We start from the raw sequence: 20,522 nt of genomic DNA on the forward strand, positions 1-20,522 counted from the left end.
CCATGGGTGAGGAAGACTTTCTCAGTCCTCCTCCGAAAACAAGTACAGGGTTAGAAGAAGTAGTGGAGCAACTCAACAACTCCAGTTCCAGAGGGCACAAAGTAGGACACCTTTTCCACATAGCAGATAATTTGGGCAGAGTGCTAGAGTCCTTAGTTTCAGTCATGAGAGGTGAAGAAGCAAAAGAAATGTTTACAGCTCCGGATTCCTGCATGGCTTTAATAACATTCAGACAAACAACAAACAAGATTAGACGGTAAGAGTTTACAAGGAAAAATATTTTTGTAGGCGTAGTATACTGTAGATTCCAGTAGTCTAAGTCTGTTATTGTTTTTGTTAACAATGGCAGGTCTATGCAATGGTGCAAAAAACTTCTAAGAGAACTACATGTAAAATCCTGATAGAGAAATAACTTGTTATTTCTTAGCATGAAACACATTTTGGGTTCTTTTAAAAACTTTTTAATAGTTATAAAGAAGTATCTTTATATTTTAAAAAGTTGCTTATAAAAATCCCTTAAAGTACACACACACACACACACACACACACACAAACTTTGAGGCATTATAATGCTTTGCATCTTTTAGCATGATATTGTTCTGAAAATTCATGTTTTTTTACTTTCTTGCATATTAAATATAGAATTTTTTCTAATACCACCACTTTTTGATTTCACTTTACCATTTCTAGTATTGTTGAAAGAGAGGGACTGGTTGTGGGCTTTCATTTTATATGGCTATATGTCTATATCTATATGTATATAACTACTATTGGTGTATAGATAAGATAGACTAAATTTCTGTAAACCTTTTAAATTTCCTGTTCAACTGCTCCTGCCACTTCCTAATGGACAGAAACTGCCCCTTGTCAACTAGGCTTACCGTGTGGGTCTTGAATTCATTTTCCCTGGAGCCTGATGCCAGAAGGAAACTACCACACTCAAACACTGTCTAGAGCTCCAGATGTTTCTCATTTAAAATGTTCCACTGACAACTAGGGTACTGAATTTTTAAAAAAGCAGCACGGGACTGAATACATAGAACTTCTTACAGTGGTTGCTATGTTCAGCTTCCTGCTCCTGAGAATGCTTCCATTTCAGTGTCTTGCTCCTATGGCGGCTGCAGCCTCACAGGGCAGGTTTAACTCCCAGGCAGTCGCTGCACAATGGTAGGACCAGCAAGTTATACTTGCTCAGTCAATGCCTGCAAAGGAGCAGGCACGGAGCAGGCCACTCTTGAAGTGAAAGAGGAGATGAATGTTCATAGCCACACGGAGTTCTTCTCACAGTCAAATGGCAGTGTTTTGTTTTATTTTCAGGGGGAGAGGTGTGCTATTGTAAGGTTTTCCCCATTGCAAGAGATCTTACATGCACAGCACTTAATTTAAAATAACCCTTAGGGAAAGTTGTAAGACAGTAACCACATTACCTAGGGATACTGTTCACTACCAACCGAACACATGAATTGCATTTATCCAGGGCATTTCTCCGCAAGTAATTCCACACAGTTTGTGAGAAGGCAAGCAACCAATTTCAGGGTTCCACAAGCTACTCCAAATCCTTTTTGGTAGATTACACAAATATATAAACAAATATAAATAGTTCACACAGGAGAGGGGAAACAGCAACCAACCTAAGAGGAAAAGCTTGGCACTGTGGGAAAGCTTTGTTTTCTATTGCCCCTTTCATTAGTCTTTGATTTTGTCGTTCATTTACATGAAACCACCACAATCATAGTTAATCTATCATTTTTCAAATCTGTTACCTCTTACATTACGTGTAATTAACTTTTTGCGAATGAGATTTGCCCATTATTTTGTTAATGGTAACTAGTATCAAGCATGGCTTCTCATGTTATTTCTAACTCACTTTGGCTTCGGGGAGCTCCTGATAATTGTACAGACTTGATTTCACAGTTCTGCCACTTGTCCACACGTGAAGATTTCTCCCCCTTTCTTTTCCCTTTATAATTTCCAGAAAAACCCTCAAATCTCTAAGGTCACAATTACATGAAGATTTGGTTTTAGTATTACATTTTTTCCTTCATGTGAAGCTGAACTTTTTCTTTACCCAAGAATTTTCTTTTTTCCCTTTCAACCAAGAACTTTATATAAGGGTTATTTTATATCCTACTATGAAGTTTAAGTTTCATTGTAAAATCAGAATCAGAGTTAAATAGAGTGCATAATTGAAAAAACACCTCTTGGTTGTGTTTCAATTTTAGACAATAGTTCTGGAGTGAGTCTGTTAAAATATTTGAATAAACACTGAGAGCTTTATTGATGCATTTAAAGCATAATTTGACATTATTGTGCATTCTTTATAACTACTGAGTATTAAACTATAAATCATAATCAATGTAACTGAAGCACAAACATCACATAGCATGCTATGTCATTGTTTTTAGGTATTGGGCTCTTACTTGAGTATTATAATGTACTGTTTTAACACCAACATTGTAACATTTACAAATTATTATTATTATTTATTAATCATTTTATTTGGAGCTATTACAGATGTCATAACATCATAATTCAAATGACTGAAGCATAATTGTACAATTGCTACTACAATCATTTTCAAAACATTTTCTTTCTTCTTGAACTCTTTGATCTCAGCTCCCCTTTATTCCCTCCCACCCCTACCCTTCCCCCAGGAACCCTTATTGTTACTGTTATATTTTATTATTACTACTATATATATACACATATATACATTTATAGTCATATCTTACCCCATCCTATATATCCATTCACCTACAATTCTGTCATTTGCTCCCCTCAGATGGAGGTTATATAGTCATCATTGCTATTTTCTAAAAATATTTTTCAACTTATTTTAGTATATGTGCTGCCAAAGCAAGCACATTAACTTATTTTAAAAGATCAGTTTCAGTGTATTTTCACAACATATCAGACTTCACGACATACATGCCTTATTATTGTTGTATAGTATTGTTTCACTGTGTTTCTCAATAAAGCACACAGCTATGTTAAAAAACAAACAAAAACGCCAGCTTCACAAAACCACTAAAGGGAGTGCTTTAGAAAGAGAACAAACATATAACACACTGTTATTATTATTGAGAAGCCATCCTACTTAAGTAACATACACAGTGAAACAAAACATACAAATCAAAATGAGGAGCCAACGATAACATTTCTACATTGAAGACAATTGAAAGAGGGAACAGAGTACATAATAAAGTCATAGGTGGGATATTGAGTTGTTTGCAAAAGACAGCAAACTGTCTTAAATTTGGAAATAAAACAAAAAGACAAACTTTGCTCAAATAAAATGTTAAAATTTCAACAACAAAAAAGGAGAACCATAACATACTATCAAACAGTAAGATAAAAACAAAAACATTAATGATTGACAAGAAAATTCATAAACAAAAGGAAAGCTATACATGAACAATAAAGCCAACGACACTCAAAATAAGTATATAACAAAATGACAGCCATAAAATCATACTTATCAATAACAATGACTGTAAATTAATTAAATTCACCAGTTAAGGGAAAGAGACTAACAGAATAGATGAGAAAACATGAGCCATTAATATGCTGCTTACAAGAAATATACCTTATGCATAAAAACAAATAGGCTAAAAATTGAAGGATGGGAAAAATATGAAATTAGTCTTAGTTAAAAAATGTAAGTGTTCATGATGGAGGGGGGAGCGGGAAGGGAGGGGAAAAAATGACGACATGATGCCAGGGGCTTACGTGGAGAGCAAATGTTTTGAGAATGATGAGGGTAATTGTGCTTTACACAATTGATGTATGTATGGATTGTGATGAGTTGTATGAGCCACTAATAAAACGATTTAAAAAAAGAACTAAAAAATAAAAGGGAAATGCAAAAGACCTAGGAGAGCAAACTCAGCAATGAAAACGAAGGGCTAAAAAGCAAATGTTTTGAGAATGATGATGGCAACAAATGTGCTTGACACAATGGCTGGCTGGCTGGATGGATTGTGATAAGAGTTGTCCAAGCCCCCAATAAAATGATTAAAAAGAAAAAAGACGGGCAAAAGTGGAGGTCCCATATGTTCTGACTTGAAGGTCTGTTATAAAGCTTAAGATACCACGGTGTTAGCATTAAGATTGACAACTAGATCAACAAAACAGAATATAGCAACAGACCCTTTCATACGTGGCTAATTGGCAAAAGGACAAAGGTAATCAGTGGAGAAACGACAACCTTTTTAATAAAAAATGTGGAAACAAGTAGATACCAAGGCCAAAAGAAATAACAAAACTGTGATAGTTACATAATCTGGTGTCAACCTGTGAAGGGGTGGGGCCTAGCCTGTCAATCAGGTCGCATCTGGAAGTCCTAAGGAGATAAATAGCTCACTGGAGGCCAGATACACAGACTCTCTGCTCGTATTCCTGATGGCAGGACACACAGAGCTATGTGAGAGCCTTGGAGGAGCCATGTGGAGAGCCACGCCAGTTCTGAGATGCTTACACCGCCACTGGATCTACAAGACTTTCCACCCACTGGCTTGGCCTTGATCTTCCTGCATTCGGTGTCATTGCACGTGTTTCGTGAGTCTGAAGAGAAATTTATAGATTGATATCAGACATATGGGCTAACATCAGACTTTTGGACTTGATCTGGACTGGGCTGGAATGTTTTCTCAATATTCGATTACTCTTGTATATAAAGCTCTTTCTTACACACACACACACACACACACACACGTTTTCTCAATATTCGATTACTCTTGTATATAAAGCTCTTTCTTACACACACACACACACACAAAATATAAGAGTGTCAATATTGGTTTTTTTTGACAAAATAGACATCAAAGTAAAAGCCATATGAGAGATAAGAGGTCATTAAATAATAGAAAGTTACAACTGAACAAGACATAGCTATAGTAAACCTTCAAAATACATGAATCAAACTCACATAAAATTGAAGAGACAAATAAGCAAAATGATAACATTAAGAGACTTTAATGCATTACTTTTGATCAAAGGCAGATCAACTAGAATCAAAATCAACAAAGATATAGAACTAACAACAAAATAAATCAATTAAATTTCTTAGACATTTACAGAACACTTTACCCAACAACAACACACTATATTTTTTCTAATGCACATAGAAAACATTACAGAATAGAGAACATGTTAGGCCATAAACAATCATCAATAAATTTTAAAAGACTGATACTATAAAACATTCTTTTAGATCACGATGCTATAAAATTATAAATCAGCCATAGGAAAATTAACTCCTCAAAATCCATAATATGGAAATTGAACAGCCTATTTATGAAACATTGGATAATTGAAAAAATAAAGAGCAATTTTAAAGTTACGTAAAATAAATGTGAATGAAAGCACAACATATGAAATGCATGAACGAAAATACAATAGATCAAAATCTCTGGGACATGGCAAAAGCAGTATGCAGAGGGCAATTTACAGCAATAATTGCATACAACAAAAAGGAAGAAAAAAGTTAAACACTTTAGCATATCAACTATAACAATTAGAAAAAAAACAGTAAAAAAAAGCCCTCAGACACGAGAAAAGAAAAATAACAAATAAAGCAGAAATTAATCAGAAAAATTTTAAACTATTGAAAAAAATCAACAAGAAGTTGGTTCTTTGAAAGAATTAACAAAATTTATAAACTACTGGCAAGTCTAACAAAGTAAAAGTAGGAGAAATGGCAAATATGAATAAGGAATTAAATGGTGCTATCACAATAAAACCAAAGGAAAAAAGATAATCATGTAATATGAGAAATTGTATTTTAACTAACTTGCAACCATAGAAGAAACATATCACCTACTTAAATGAACACAGACTCATGTAGAAGACCTCAGCATATAACACAAGAAAAAATAGATCTGGTCATATAAAAATTCCCAACATCAAAAGTCCAGAACCAGATGGTTTTCCTGGGGCATTCTATCAAGCTTTTAGAGAAGCGTTAACACTAATCCTAGATGAACTACTTTAGCATCTGGAAAAGGGTAATATACTACACCGAACTCATTTTAGGAAGCAAGGGTAACCCTGCTACCTAAGGCAGGCAAAGAGATTACCAGCATTAAAAATTGTAGAGCAATATTCCTTGTAAACAGATGCTAAAATTTCCAACAAAATTCTAACTAAGAGAATTCAACAAAATATTTTAAAAATAATACAGTATGATCAAATGGGACTCATGCCAGCTATGCAAGGATGGTTCAATTTTAGAAAAATCAATATAATCTACCACATAAGCAAAGAACTAAATGATTAAATCAATTGATGGAAGAAAAGACATTTGATAAAATTCAACATCCATTTTTGATTACCAACACTTAACACAATAAGAACAGAAGGAACATATGAACAATGTTTCATTAACATAATAAAGGTCATATATGCAAAACCAACCACTAGCATCTCACTGAAGGGGGAGAAATTGAAAACATTCTCCCTTCAAACAAGCACTGGATAGAGTTGGCTTTATCACTACTCTTATTTAATATATTCCTAGATGTCTTAGCCAGAGCTATAAAATAGATAAAAAGATATTAAAGGCAACCAAATTGGCAAGGAAGAAATAAAACTCTCTTTATACGTGATATAATTCTATGTATAGAAAAATCCCAATGATTCAATTTTTAAAATTGCTGGAACTAATAGAAAACTTTGGCAATGTAGACGGCTATAACATCAACTTACAAACATCAAATGGATTATTGTATATTAAAGAAGAGGACTCTGAAAAGGAAAAAGAACAATACGATTTATAATAGCTACCTTAATGATAAAATGCATAGGAATACATTTTACCATAGAAACAAAACGTTTTTTTTAAACCTATAAAATATTTTACAAGAAACCAAGAGACTTACACAAATAGAGTAATGTCCCATGCTCATTGAGAGGATGACAATATAGCGAAAACGTCACTATTACCAAAAGCACTCTATAAATTCAATGCAAGATCCCAGTGCCAGCACAATTCTTCAAAGAAATGGAAAACTAGTAACCAACTTCATATGGAAAGGAGAGAAATAAACAAGATACTATTAAAAACAAAGGAGGATTTTCATTTCCTGATTTCAAAGCCCATTGTATAGCCTAAGTAATCAAAATAGTTTGGTATTGGTGCAATAGATGTAGACCAATGGATTAAGACAGTGAACCCAAAAATACAACAAAGTACCTACAGATAACGAATTTTTATATCGGGCTAGAACACAGTAAAGGGGGATGAGATAAGAGTCTCCTGGTAACCTGCTTCCATAAATATTATAGCCTAGAAAACCCCACATGGCAGCTCTACTCTGTCACTCGCATCACTACAAGTCAGAATTGTCTCCATGGCACCTAACAACAACAGTATTCTCAATACAGCAGAGTGATTTTGTTAAAGCTTTAATTCGGTGCTGTTATTCTTCCCATCCATAGCTTCCTAGTCAACCTACTTAAATATCAACCAATCTCCCACTCCTGTTTTATTTTTCTCCTCAAAACTTATAAAGACCATTTAACACACCATATAATTTCATTATCTTGTTTATTGTCTACCTAACAGACTTTAAATTTCATGAATGCATAAGGTTTTATTTTGTTGTTGTTTTTTCTGCTTACATCTGTTACATCTCCAAAGCCAAAAACAGGGCCTGATACATAGTATGTGCTCAACAAATATTTGTTGAGTTAGTACATAATGTATTGAGTTAATGCATCAATAAAAGGCAGCTATCACCACCCCCAAAATCATTTACCCTCTCTGAACTTAGGGTGTGTGCTAGTCTGGATTGAGTACAGAAACAAATTCATAGACACTCATATGTATATAAGGCAGAACTTTATATCAAAGAGTAATTGTATGGATTGTGATAAGAGCTGTAAGAGCCCCCAATAAAATTATTTAATAATAAAAAAGTAATTGTATATTGAGAAACATCCCAGCCCAGTCCAGATCAAGTTCATAAGTCCAATATTAGCCCATATGTCCAATACTAGTCCATAAATTCCTCTTTAGACTCACACAACCATGCAATAATGTTGAATGCATGAAGATCACAAGCCAGTGGGTGGAAGTCTTAGAGATCCAGTGGCAGTGGAAGGATCTCTGCCCTGGCATGGGTCTCCACATGGCTCCTGCAGCTCCAGGGCTCTGGATTTATCAGTGTAGCTTCAAGTATCTTGTCAGCAGGAATGTCTCCCAGGGAGTGTCTGCTCCTTAGCGCTTCCAAATGAGGTCATCAAGCTGAGACTTGATTGACAAGTTAATCTCCACCCCTTCACTCTTAATAGTCTCAATGTTGACCACAGATTCTATAACTACCACAGTTCTCATCTATTAAATGGAAATAGTAGTCATGCCTCACCTCTTTCAGGGTTATTGTTATACAAAAAAATCAAACCCACTGAATCCATTCCAACTGACAGTGACTCATTAGGCTAGGGAAGAACTTCCCCTACGGATATCTGAAGCTTTAACTCTTTAAAGGAGAGGAAAGCCTCATCTTTCGGCGGAGGAGTGGTTGGTGGGCTGGAATTGTGGACCTGCAGTTAGCAACCCAACCACTGTAATCCACTAAGCCCCCACGGCTCTTTCAGGGTTATTGCTAAGAGCATATAAATGACATGACAGCACTATGCAACTGCAAGGAATGCCATGTCTTTATTTCAGTTTTCCTGATCATATCTGTTTGAAAACGTTGTGTGCTTTCTAACTCCCCGCGGGGTGTAACTATTCAGTCAAATATGCAGGATGACAATTACTTACATCCTCCGGTCAAATGTTCTCTTTTAGGATAGCTTCCTAATATGAATTACTGATTTAGTTCACATCTGCTTATCATGTATGACCATTTATCTAGGTAGTAAGTATATGGTTCAGGTACTATAAACATGGCCTCTCAATACCATCATAGCATTTTATCATTAAGAGACTTAAAGTATTCCTTATGCATTAAAGTATAAAGTAAAATAATTAAAGTATAACCGTATGTAATGTAGTGGTAATGTACTGAGTCACTACCTGCAAGGTCAGCAGTTCGGAGCTTCTACTTCCATAAAGAATTCGTCTTAGAAATCCAGAGAGGCAGTTCTATCCTACAAAATAGCCATGAGTCAGAATTGACTTGATAGTAGGAGTTTCGTTTTGTTCTAAGATCTTCAATAAAACAAAACTAGATCTCTCACAAATGGAATTCTCCACACCTCTGTATCTGCAACATTAACCAAAAAAGTCGGAACTACATAAAGTTCCGTTTCTCCTCAAACTTCCCTGGAGGCACTAGGCCACATTAAAAAAACACCATCACCACCAATTCCAGACCCCTCTGAACCTACAAGGTTAGTCCTTAGAGAAAGAACAAAGGAACATCTTTAGTGTTGTTTGGTGTTCAGTGCTTTTGTTCCAACCCCAGTTTGTTTCTTAGTTCTTGGGGTCTTAGTCATCCACGTTACAACAAGGTCTCTCTCAGATGGAGTAACAGAAGAAGGTAAGGCAGGAATAGGCCTAGGAAAGAACAAGTGTGGCTAATTGCTGCCTTGAACAATGGCTTTCTTGGCCATGAGATAGGAAGCGGGTGGTCCCCAGCTACCATTACTCGACCTTTGGATCAAAGATTTTAGAGAACAATCTGGATCAAAAGGGGGAAAATGCAGAACATAATTTAAAATCCTCATAGATGTCATATTTTCAAGAGCTATCTAGGCTAGATGAACCCCTGAAACTATTGCTGTAATATAATCTTCAAACATTGAACTGAAAATATCCCCTGAAGTCTTCTTAAAAACAAACAATAAATATAGCTTAACTAGTCAAAAAATTTGCTTTGAGCACTGGGATCAGACGGACAAGGTCATCTCAAAAGATTAGCCAGGAAAAGCTGGGGCAGCGAGCTTATGTTAATGGTGAAGGTACAACTTACGAAACAAAAGTGAGAATGCACAATGAAGAGTGGTATCGATGTTCCTGAACTATAAAGTAGAAACTTGAATTGGTTTATGTTTTGCTGCATATATACTAAACAGCATGACAAAACAAGTAATGTTTTAAAAAGAAGTAAGTGTTTGGGTACAAGTCATTAAGCTTCATTGACTTCGGGGAGTTCACTTAAATACACTTTAGGGAAACCAATCTCTCGTGAGACTAGCCAAATAACAAGGGGGAAAAAAGAATACTACAGAAGGATCCTTACAATTTCATCATTTAAAGAAATATGTCGTTTGAATCTGAGTCTTTAGAAAACTTTCCGATCAAACATATTAACAATCGGAAGAGCTGGCGTTTACATTGAAGGTTTCCGTACTCCCTGCTTTCTACAAATAGCTACATTTGGCTGTTTATTCTAACAAGTTTAACCAACCTCAAGTCAAAGACACAACAGGTGCTTGTAAACAAAAGAAGTAAAAAATGTCTAATTCAACACTCATCAGCTTCAGCAGGCAATGTGGGTGAGCTTGAAGTAAAACCCAGTTCACTTGGTGGGGTTTCCACATCACGCACTAAGGACGTGGCCTCTGGAGGATGGAGAGCACCTCATAATAAGAGGTCTAATGGCCCAGTGGCACAGAGCACACACCTGGGTCATCATGGCTGGACAGCAAATGGGTCAAAAGTGTTCTCCCCTTGGGTTCTGTGTAAGTTGTTTTTGAAAAGTATCATTTTATTGGGAGCTCTTACAGATATCAAACACTACATAGTTTAATCACATCAACCAGTATTATACAACTGCTACCACAGTCTGTTTCAACCCATTTTATTTCTTCTTGAACTCCTTGATATCAGCTTATATAAGTATTGTTAAGTGAGGTTTTGTTTGATGGTTTTTTCTCAGTGAGAAGTTGCTCCTCCCCGTTGTTTACACATCAACAGAAATGTAACTGCCTTATCCAGGAGACTGTATGCTCCTCTTGCCCCATCCTGACTTACATTTCCATTAGGGTTTACTTGTCACTAAGAGTATCTGTTAATTTTGGGGGTGACCTCAGCACGATAGTACATGATAGTAATTGAACAGCCCTCTCCCTCTCCCCACATCTGGAAAAACTGACCCTGCTGAGGCGACATCTCCTCTGGTCCAGGACAAGTCTTGTCATATCTGTTTAACAATAAAGTGCATGTCCAAATCATAGTCCCGTTCCTGTTTCTGTAGTCCCGTGTGTAACTGTGATGTTTTGATCTGCCACCAATCAAGAATTTGTGAGTTTCCTTTGTTCATGTCTTTTAAAACTAGTATCCTGACTGTGAATCCTCAGACACCATTGTAACATCATGCTTCCTCATGCTAATGGCCCCTTCATCTGGATGATGCGTCTGTGTGTTTGTGCTGTATTTGTTCCTTTTAAGATTTAATAAATATTCTCCTTAAATAATATTTGAGATTGGGGGGTAATTAGGAGCCCTGATGGTGCTGTTGGGCTGCGATCTGCATGGTCCACAGTTCAAAACCACCAGCAGCTCTGAGGGTGAGTGACTGAGCATTGCACTCTAATAAACAGTCACAGTCTCTGAAACCCACAGGGGGTTGCTGTGGGTCAGCACTGATTCAATGGCAGTTTGCTTTAGTTTTTTTATATATACCCTAAAATAAGTGGCATAGTCAGCAAGATTCCAACACTATCTTTCCTGAAGGGATCTTTGGAGAATCTAGGAATCTTTGTAACACACACACACACACACACACACACACACACACACGAGTATTTTCCTTCACATCTCCATGGACCCTCAGAGACTCCACAAGAGTAAACCTCTTGGAACTATGAACCTATATTTAGCTGCTTTCAGAAACTTTACTTAGTCTCATTAAATCTTGCTGTGTGTTTTCTTAGCTGGAAATTGTTCATTTGTTCTCCGTTTTGTTTATCTTTAATGACTAGATTTTGTGTGATTGAAAATCTCCTGAAAATTGGCATTCCGCTTTTGCTTTTAACAGAAGTAATTCCTAATTTTGGAGGGGTTCTGATGTTTTGTTTTGCATACACTTAGTGGGGGGTACAAGAAATATACATATACATATGTTTATAATATGAGTTCTGGTGGTACAGTGGGTCCTTTGTGGGAATTGATGTAAACCGGGAAAAGAGTGCTCAGTTTTGAATGAGGTAATTCTATTTTTCCAAAGAACGCTGCATCACTGTAAGCCTGCACTTTGGGCTCTTACAATAAGACCTGCAGTTCGAACCTGCTAGCTGCTCTTCAGGAGGAAGAGGAGTACTACTCCTACAATGATTTACAGCCTCAGACGCCCACAGACGCAGTTCTAGCCTGTCCCCTAGGGTCACTGTGAGTTGTAACTGTATTGAAGGCAGTGAATTTTGGGATACACACACACACATAAAACTGTGACACAATGCCATATCTCTCTATCTACATATCATATCTACCTACAGATTATATCTATCTATATGTAGGTAGATAGATATGGCATTGTGTCACTGTTTGTTGTTTTAAAATGGGTGCTATAACTCATGTTTACAATGTATGTCCCAGAGGAGTTGGTCAAGAACCCACCATTAATTCACGGGAGAATTCAGTATAAACCAGGGGTCACAAACTGGCAATTTGGAAACAGCCTATAAATATCTCTTGTTTCATTCCCTCAGGGTTTAATTCAAATAATAATAATGCTACCAAGATTCAAAACCAAGAGATGCGGCATAAAAAATACAGATATGCCACTTCTCATGAAAAGAGGCCCTTGTGCTGGCCAAGCAGCCTGGAACTGACTGGACACAGCTCTCCCTGGTCCCCTGACTTTCAACCTCACTCTTGGAGGTGGGGTGAGGGGTGGCATTTGTCAAGACTCAGGTATATTGTCAGTAACGCTCACTGCCCGGGTGGTTTTCTGATAAAATAATTGAGTCACATCTCCTACCTAGTGAGTCTTCCAGCGGAAGCACCCAAGGCACCAATAGAGGCGACGAAGTTCGCCACCCCTCGGCTGCATGTAGCCCCGTCACTTTGTCCTCACCTCACCAGGCGGTCTTCCCGAGCCAGCCTTGCCGATCTGTCCACTGCGGAGTAGCGGGCAGGGTCTGCGCCAGCACGGGGCTCTCGAGGCGCCTGGGGCCCTGCCTCCTGCGGCAGGTGCCTGCCCGGCCGCGCCCCCGGCCGCGAGCAGCGCGCAACTAGAGAAACTGAGGCCTCACGGGCTCCGCGGCGAGCGGGGGCGGGGGCTTCCACCCTGGGGGCTCCCCCTTTGTGAAGGCGAGGGGTGCGAACGCTGCACTTTGCAGGGGCCCTGCCACCCGGACCCCACCCGGACCCCACCCCCGCCGACGCGGCCGCCCTTCGGAGAAGCCCCTCCGGCTGCCGAAGGCGGCCCGCCCGGCACCGGCGAGGCAGTCCCGGGGGCTCTGCCCCACGCACGGCCGCCGCGGCTCCCGCCGTCTCCCGCCGCCCGGCCGAGCCCGCGCGCCGGGGCCCACTTACCGCCGAGACCCGGCCCTCAGAGGCGCCCGCCCGGCGCCGCGCCGCAGCCTCCGCGGGCACGACTGTTACTCCGCGGGCCGCCCGCCGCCGCCCGCCGCCCGCCGCCCGCCGCCCGCGCCCCGCGCCAACCGGAACCGCGAGCCGCCGCACGTGACCCGCGCCGGCCAATGGCGGCCCGCGGCGCCGCCGCCCCCGCGCCCGGTGGCCCGAGGGCTGCTTCAAACGCGGAGCCGGCGGCCCGAGGGCTCCGAGGACGGGGAGGACCCCGAGCACCCCACGGGACCGCACTGCGCGTGGGCGAAACTGGCACCCGGTGCGAAGTATCCCGCATTCGCAGCCTCCCCGTTCAGGATGAACGGGAAAGATGGGCCCATGGGAGGAGCGATTGGCAGATTTAGAAGTTGACCAGTATTTTCTCCAGGGAAAGGAGCTGCAGGGAAAGGGCGGGAGAAAGACGAGGCTTTCTACTCCCGTAAAGAGTTACGGTCTCAAAACCCCACAGGGGCAGTTCTGCCCTGCCCTCTCACCAGGAGTTGGAGTTGAATGAATAGCACTGAGTTTAGATTTGGGTTTGTCTGTTGAGAGTAGGTGGCGTTATGCTTACAAGGTGGGCCACAAACCACAAGGTCAGGAGTTCGAAACCACCAGCTGGCTGCGGGAGAATGATTAGGCTTTCTATTCCTGTAACAAGTTAGTGGCTGAGACCCAGAGCGGCAATTCTACCCTGACCTGTAGAGCAAACCAAACCAAACTCACTGCCATCGGGGTGATGCCAACTCAGAGCAACCCTATGGGACAGGGTGGAACTGCCCCGTGACTTTCTGAGCCTGTAACTGTTTATGAAAGTAGAACGCCCATCTTTCTTCCAAGGAGAAGCTGATGGTTTCAAACTGCTGACCTTGCACCGAGCAGTCCAACCCATAACCACTGCCACCTCGGGCTCCTTAGTGGATCACTCTAAATTGAAATTGACTAGATGGCGGTGTTTGCTTTTGAGTTTGGAGTCGTGCTTACAGAGTTCCTCTGAGTCTAAATAGACACAGTGAGTGGTACTGTGATGGGATTTTTGAGTCCCGATAGTCTAGTTGGCGTAATAGTCACAACTGGTCTGACTGCAAGATAATCCAAAGTACCCGATCAGAATGCACACATGGTTACAGGAAATATCAGGGATCGGCCCAGTAGCCTGACCCCGAGTGGACCAAAATTGGACATCCAGCAACTATCTTGTCCTTGTTTTAGAAGGGTTCTTTGCAGAACCCCATCCAACAACTTCTACCCACATCATATAGCCATGAATTTAGTAGCATAACCTCACATATCCGGAAAATGTAAACTCGGTAGTTTTTTTTGAAAAGTGTTAAAAAATATTCAAAATTTTATTACATTTTTTTTCGTGTAAATTTTCTGGCATAATTTTAAACATTTAAGTATTAAAAATATTAATATCTCTCTCAAAAAATAGGATGTACTAAATTAATCAATTAAGTTATACTTTATAGAAATATATGTGCTTCAAATTTTGAGATTAACATTTACTTTTTATTTTTAAAATTTATTTTAAAAATCATTTTATTGGGGGTTCTTACAGTTCTTATCACAATCTATACATATATTCATTGTGTCAAGCACATTTGTACATTTCTTGCCATCATCATTTTCAAAACATTTTCTTTCTATTTGAGCCCTTGGGATCAGCTCATCCCCCCCCCCCACTCCTCATGATTCCTTGATAATTTATAAATTATTATCATTTTCATGTCTTACAATGACTACTGCCTCCCTTCACCCACTTTTCTGTTGTCCATCCCTCAGGAGGGGGGTTATATGTCGATCGTGATTGGCTCCCCCTTTCTCCGCACCACCTTGCCCTTACCTTCCTAGTATTACTACTCTAATTACTGGTCCTGAGGGGTTTATCTGTCCTGGATTGTGAGTTCTTGTCTGTACCAGTGTACATGCTCTGATCTAGCCAGATTTGTAAGGTAGAATTGGGGTCGTGACAGTGGAGGGGCTGGGGGAAAGAAGCATTAAAGAGCAAGAGAGAAGTTGTGTGTTTCAACAGTGCTATTCTACACCTTGACTGGCTCGTCTCCTCCTTGTGTTCCTTCTGTGAGGAAATGTCCAATTGTTTACAGATGGGCTTTGGGTCTCCACTATGCATTCCCCCTCATTCATATTGGTATGATTTTGTTCTGGGTCTTAGATGCCTGATACCCGATCCCACTGACACCTCATGATCACACAGGCTGATTGATGTGCTTCTTCCATGTGGGCTTTGTTGCTTTTCAGCTAGATAGCTGCTTGTTTATCTGCCTTTAAGACCCTAGACACTATATCTTTTGATAGCCAGACACCACCAGCCTTCATCACCACATTTGCTTATGCACCTGTTTTGTCTTCAGTGATCATGTCAGCGAAGGTGAGCATCCCAGAATGACGGGTTATTAGAACAAAGTGTTCTTGCGTTGAGGGAGTACTTGTGTGGAGGCACAATGTCTGTCTGCTACCTTACTACTTAATAAATAAATATATGTACATAGATCTGTTTCCCTATTATTATATATAAATGTATTTACATATGTACATGCCTGTACTTAGAACTCTATAAATGTCCTTTGCCTCCTAGTTCTTTCCTCTATTTCCTTTTACTTTCCTCTTGTCCCACTATGTTCAGCCTCTATTTGGGTTTCCTCTTGACTACATTGTAGTCAAGTAATTCCTCTTGATTACATTGGTCTTGATGAAGCCCTGATGCCCCCCCCCCACCTCGCTCCCAGGCATCCTATGCCATCCTTGCCACCAATTTTAGGTCACTTATTGTTCCCTTGTCCCTAGGTTTGTTGGTCCCCTTCTTTTTCCCTCCCTCCCCCTCTGTTGTGTCACCCCTCCCGCCCCCCCCCCTGCTTGGAACCTTCAGTGCTGTTGTTTTCTCCTCAGGATCATCCATCATCCTATCTTTTCTAGATAGACATGCAGCAACAATAATGAGCACAAAAATAAGACAAAGCAAAACAAAACAACAAAAGAAAATGAAGAACACAACAGCTACAATAGCAACACAGCCAAGAAAGAAAAACCTATAAATAGTTCCAGGTCTGTCTGTTGGCCTTTATGAGTGTTTTCTAGTCAAGTTTGATGGGGTGCCACATCCTGGCCCCAAAGTCTATATTTGGTATACCTCAGGAACTTCATTGCTTTGCTCCCCTTGCTGCTCTGTTGCATGCCCTTATTGTTTCGCCCTGGTATGGTGAGGTCATTAACTGGGTACTATCGCCTTTAGCAAAAGGAGTAAGTAGTGCTTTAGTCATGAAAGGTTAGGGAGAAAAGGTCTGCTGGGTAGAGCATTCCTAGTACACATTTTTCTCCATTAGGCCATCATTGAGCAACTTGTTCTGAGTTAGTGCACTCAGTGGCATTGCCTGGGAAGGTTCTCTCTGTTCACGGTGATTTTTTTCATAAAAGCAGTGTCACTTGAACCTTATTTTTTGTGAGGGTGATTTCAAAGAACAGCGTGCAGCTATGAAACTTTGTTTTCTGCTTGGGAAAAATGCCACAGAAACTGTTGTGATGTTCAACCCAGCTTACAAGGACAGTACTATAGAAAAAACTCAAGTGTATGAATGATTTTCTCATTTCAAAAAAGGTGAAATGTTCATTTATGATAAATCTCATTCTGGGCATTAATCAACTTCCCAAACAGAAAATATTGACAAAATTCATGTCTTGTGTTGGAAGACTATAGAGGACGGATGATTGAAGAGATGGGGAAGTAATCTGGACTATCTTGGAGCTTGGTTCAGCCACTTTTAACCAAAGCTTCAGGAGTGAGATTCATCATTGTGAAATTTATGCTTTGGGTTTTGACTGATCAGGAACGAGAGTGGAAACATGCTGTATCTAGTGGAAATGTACTGTGCTTAGAAAGAACAGCTCCAAATGGACCCAAAAACGGACGCCATCGTCATCTCACCCCAAAAATCTTGTCAAGTGAAATCAAAGAGCAAGACAATGCTCAAAGTGAGGGGAGTTTGGAGTTCATTCCATCAGGTCAGACTGTTAATCAAGCTTTCTATTTAGAGATTCTGATAAGATTGTGTAACAGTGTTTGACAAAAAAGGTCCCATTTGTGGTAGATGGGGGACTGGTTTTGCCACCATGACAATACACCTGCTCACACAACCATCTCAATGTGCCAGATTTGGGCAAAAAATAAAAACAGCAAGCCAGCCTCTCTTACCCCACACATCTTACTCATCTGATCTCACTCCTTGCCCCTTCTTTTTGTTTCCATGAATGAGGAGGGACATGAAAGGACAGTGATTTGGTGACGTAAAAAGGTGAAAAAAAAAAAACAATAACAAGGGAGGTGGTATAAGACATCCAAACAGATGAGTTTGAAAAATGTTTCCAAAAATAGAATTGTGGATTTGGCAAATGCCTTAAGTGTACTGGAGAGTACTTTGAAGGTGATATGGTTGTTTTGTTAAAAAATGTAAATACATAGCTTTGAACAAAAATTCCATTTTTTAGGGTACTGCCTCATATATATGCATGCCAAGTAATTTGCATCCTTTGGACGTAACATCTGTTCTCTCCCTTGCTTTGAGAGGAGTTACTTCTCGACCTTGTATGCAATCTAGATTGTATTATTAATTAAGATGTCTTCTGCTCTCTTAACCAAAAGATTAGCAGGTGAATCAAGCCAGGTCGATGGGATTATCTATCCACAGGGAGTGAGAGGGAAAGTAGGGGATTGGGAGTTGAGCAGAGTCTTTAAACACCCCTACGCTGCTTGGAGAGTTCAGCTGAGAATAGTCATCCTAGGCACGAGGTTTTCTTTAGCAAATTCAATAGCCTAGAACAGCGGTAGATGAACTGTCTCTTACAACAATTTCTAAGGCTCAAAAATGGCATCATCATGATATGAAACTAATTTAGATAACCCCTCCTCCCCAAAATATACATTTTTTCTTAAAATAGAAATAAGAGTATATATATGCCATAGCAGGGTTTAAAGTTGCCAGCAAAGACATATTTTGCTCTACTTGTGTACATACTAACATTTTATGCACATAGAAAAGAAGCAAGCCCAAACCAAATTCAGTGCCATCCAGTAGGTCCAACTCATGGCACCCCTATAGGATAGAGTAAAACTGCCCCTGTGAGTTTCAGAAGCTGCAAATCTTTATGGGAGCATCTTTCTCTTCCAGAGCATCTTGTGAGTTTGAACCATCTAGTTTTCAGCTAGCAGCCCAACGCAAAACCCACTATGCCATAGGGCTCCTTACAGGGAGAAGAGATAGAGCAAGATCAGCTTCACTAGTGGGCATTGGTCTCCCGTGGCCAATAGGATCCCCCTGAATATGGCTGTGCAAGGCAGATGTCCTACCTAACTCCTCTCGTGCTATAGACTGGAGGCACCCTTTATCCATTCGGGACAGATCGAAAAGTGGGATTGGTAAGGTGCCTTGAAGGATATTATCATATATACTCATGTATAAGCCGAGTTTTTAAGCACATTTTTAATGCAGTTTTTGTGGTAAAATTAGGTGACCTGGCTGATATTTGGATTGGCTTCTACTCGAGTGTATATGGTCTATCTGTACTTCATTTGTTACTACTCAGGCAGCATTTCATGAAGGTCACTAAGTAGGACTGTCCTGATCAAGCCTGTTTGGAGCAGTGATAACAATCAGCCACCCAAATCTCGGCTTAATCCAAGCCAAGTGAATAAATTTAAGGCATACCTCTATCTAATCTTAAATATGTCATTGATATGATTTATAACTGTTTTAATCACTTATGTAAAAACGTCAACAGATTTCTCCAAACAGAGCACTTGTACATGGATAGGACAAGTAATACAAAAGGCTCTCTTTTTTTAAGGCTCTTTCTTAACAGCCAGCTGAACAGGATATTGCCATTGCAGACCAGGTCATTTAGTCAAGTTAACAAAGCTCATGACAGAACTTCAGTTTGGGACCTTCTGCCCTGGAGTCTTTTATTCCAAATAGTACAATAACTCTTTGTGTCTGGGACTGCCTGCAGCATTCGATTTAAAGCCGTTGTTTTCCATGACATCAATGTATCAGTTACATGAGTGTAGAAACTGTCTGGAGACACTCTGCATTGAGGGTGCAGGAGCCAACACACTGTTTGCTGTTTCATTGGCTCAGTCTTTGCAGCAATGTGGAAAGGTGGCCAAACCAAAAAGAAAAAAAGAAAACACATTCCCTGATGTCAAGTTGATTCCAACTATTAGCAATCCCACAGGACAGAGTAGAACTGCCTTGTAAGGCTTCCCAGGCTCTCTTTACAGAAATAACCGCATCTTTCTCCAGTAGAATACCTAATAGGTTTGAATCAACAGCCTTTTCATTAACAGCTGAGCACTTTATTCACTGCACCACCAGGGCACCTTGGAAAGACCACACTGAGAATATTGTTGTTCCAGGTGGAGAATGAAGATTTTCTGGAACCTTGTTCTTAGTAAACCTTATTATTAGTTTACTCCCACACCCTTGCTTCATCTTAACACCTAGACCATATATTAAGGTTCAGGTGTATTTTTCTATCAACAAGGTGACCCACTTAGGAATCAAGATTTTACAAAATGTTTTCAAATTATGACCTATGTTATCTAGGTCTTTCTGTGAGGTACCTCTCATTGCCATCCAGTTGATTTCGATTCACGGTGATGCTACAGGGCAAAGTAGAAGTGCTCCTGTAGGTGTCTAAGACTGTAACTCTTTTCAGGAGTAGAAAGCCTCATTATCCTCCTGAGGAGTGACTGGGGATTCCTTATGGTTAGCAGCCCAACTCGAAACCACTATGCCACCAGGTCTCTTGTATACAAAAGAAACACATTTTGTAAAATAATCTCATCAAACCTATGGAAAATATCCTTCCAGGGACTGTTATAGTGAGATGCAAAACTACTTGTTTGAGATTTTGTGCTAGTGCGGGTTGACTAGAGAAGCAAATCCAGAGACACTCGTAAGTGTGTAAGACAGTGCTTTATATCCAGGAGTAATTGTATATCAAGAAAACATCCCAGCCCTGTCCAGATCAAGTCTATAGGTCTGATAAT

The 20,522-nt window shown here is 39.9% G+C and overlaps 1 protein-coding gene across 3 annotated transcripts in view; it reads right to left on the reverse strand.

Annotated features, from left to right (window-relative positions):
* Positions 1-13,515, reverse strand: part of PTPDC1 (protein tyrosine phosphatase domain containing 1) — an 81,717-nt gene extending 68,202 nt beyond the window's left edge. The window contains exons 1-2 of one of the 3 annotated variants that reach the window (XM_075549734.1): positions 13,430-13,515; positions 9,023-9,096 (exon numbers count right to left, since the gene is read on the reverse strand). The gene's annotated coding sequence lies outside the window, so the exon portion shown is untranslated. Of the gene's footprint in view, positions 1-9,022; positions 9,097-13,429 lie in introns of those variants that run through there. The other 2 variants (XM_075549737.1, XM_075549735.1) reach the window with 2 other exon arrangements.
* Positions 13,516-20,522: the final 7,007 nt, after the last annotated feature.

Source organism: Tenrec ecaudatus, chromosome 5 (genome assembly GCF_050624435.1).
Source record: "Tenrec ecaudatus isolate mTenEca1 chromosome 5, mTenEca1.hap1, whole genome shotgun sequence".
In the NCBI taxonomy this organism is placed as follows: Eukaryota; Metazoa; Chordata; class Mammalia; order Afrosoricida; family Tenrecidae; genus Tenrec; species Tenrec ecaudatus.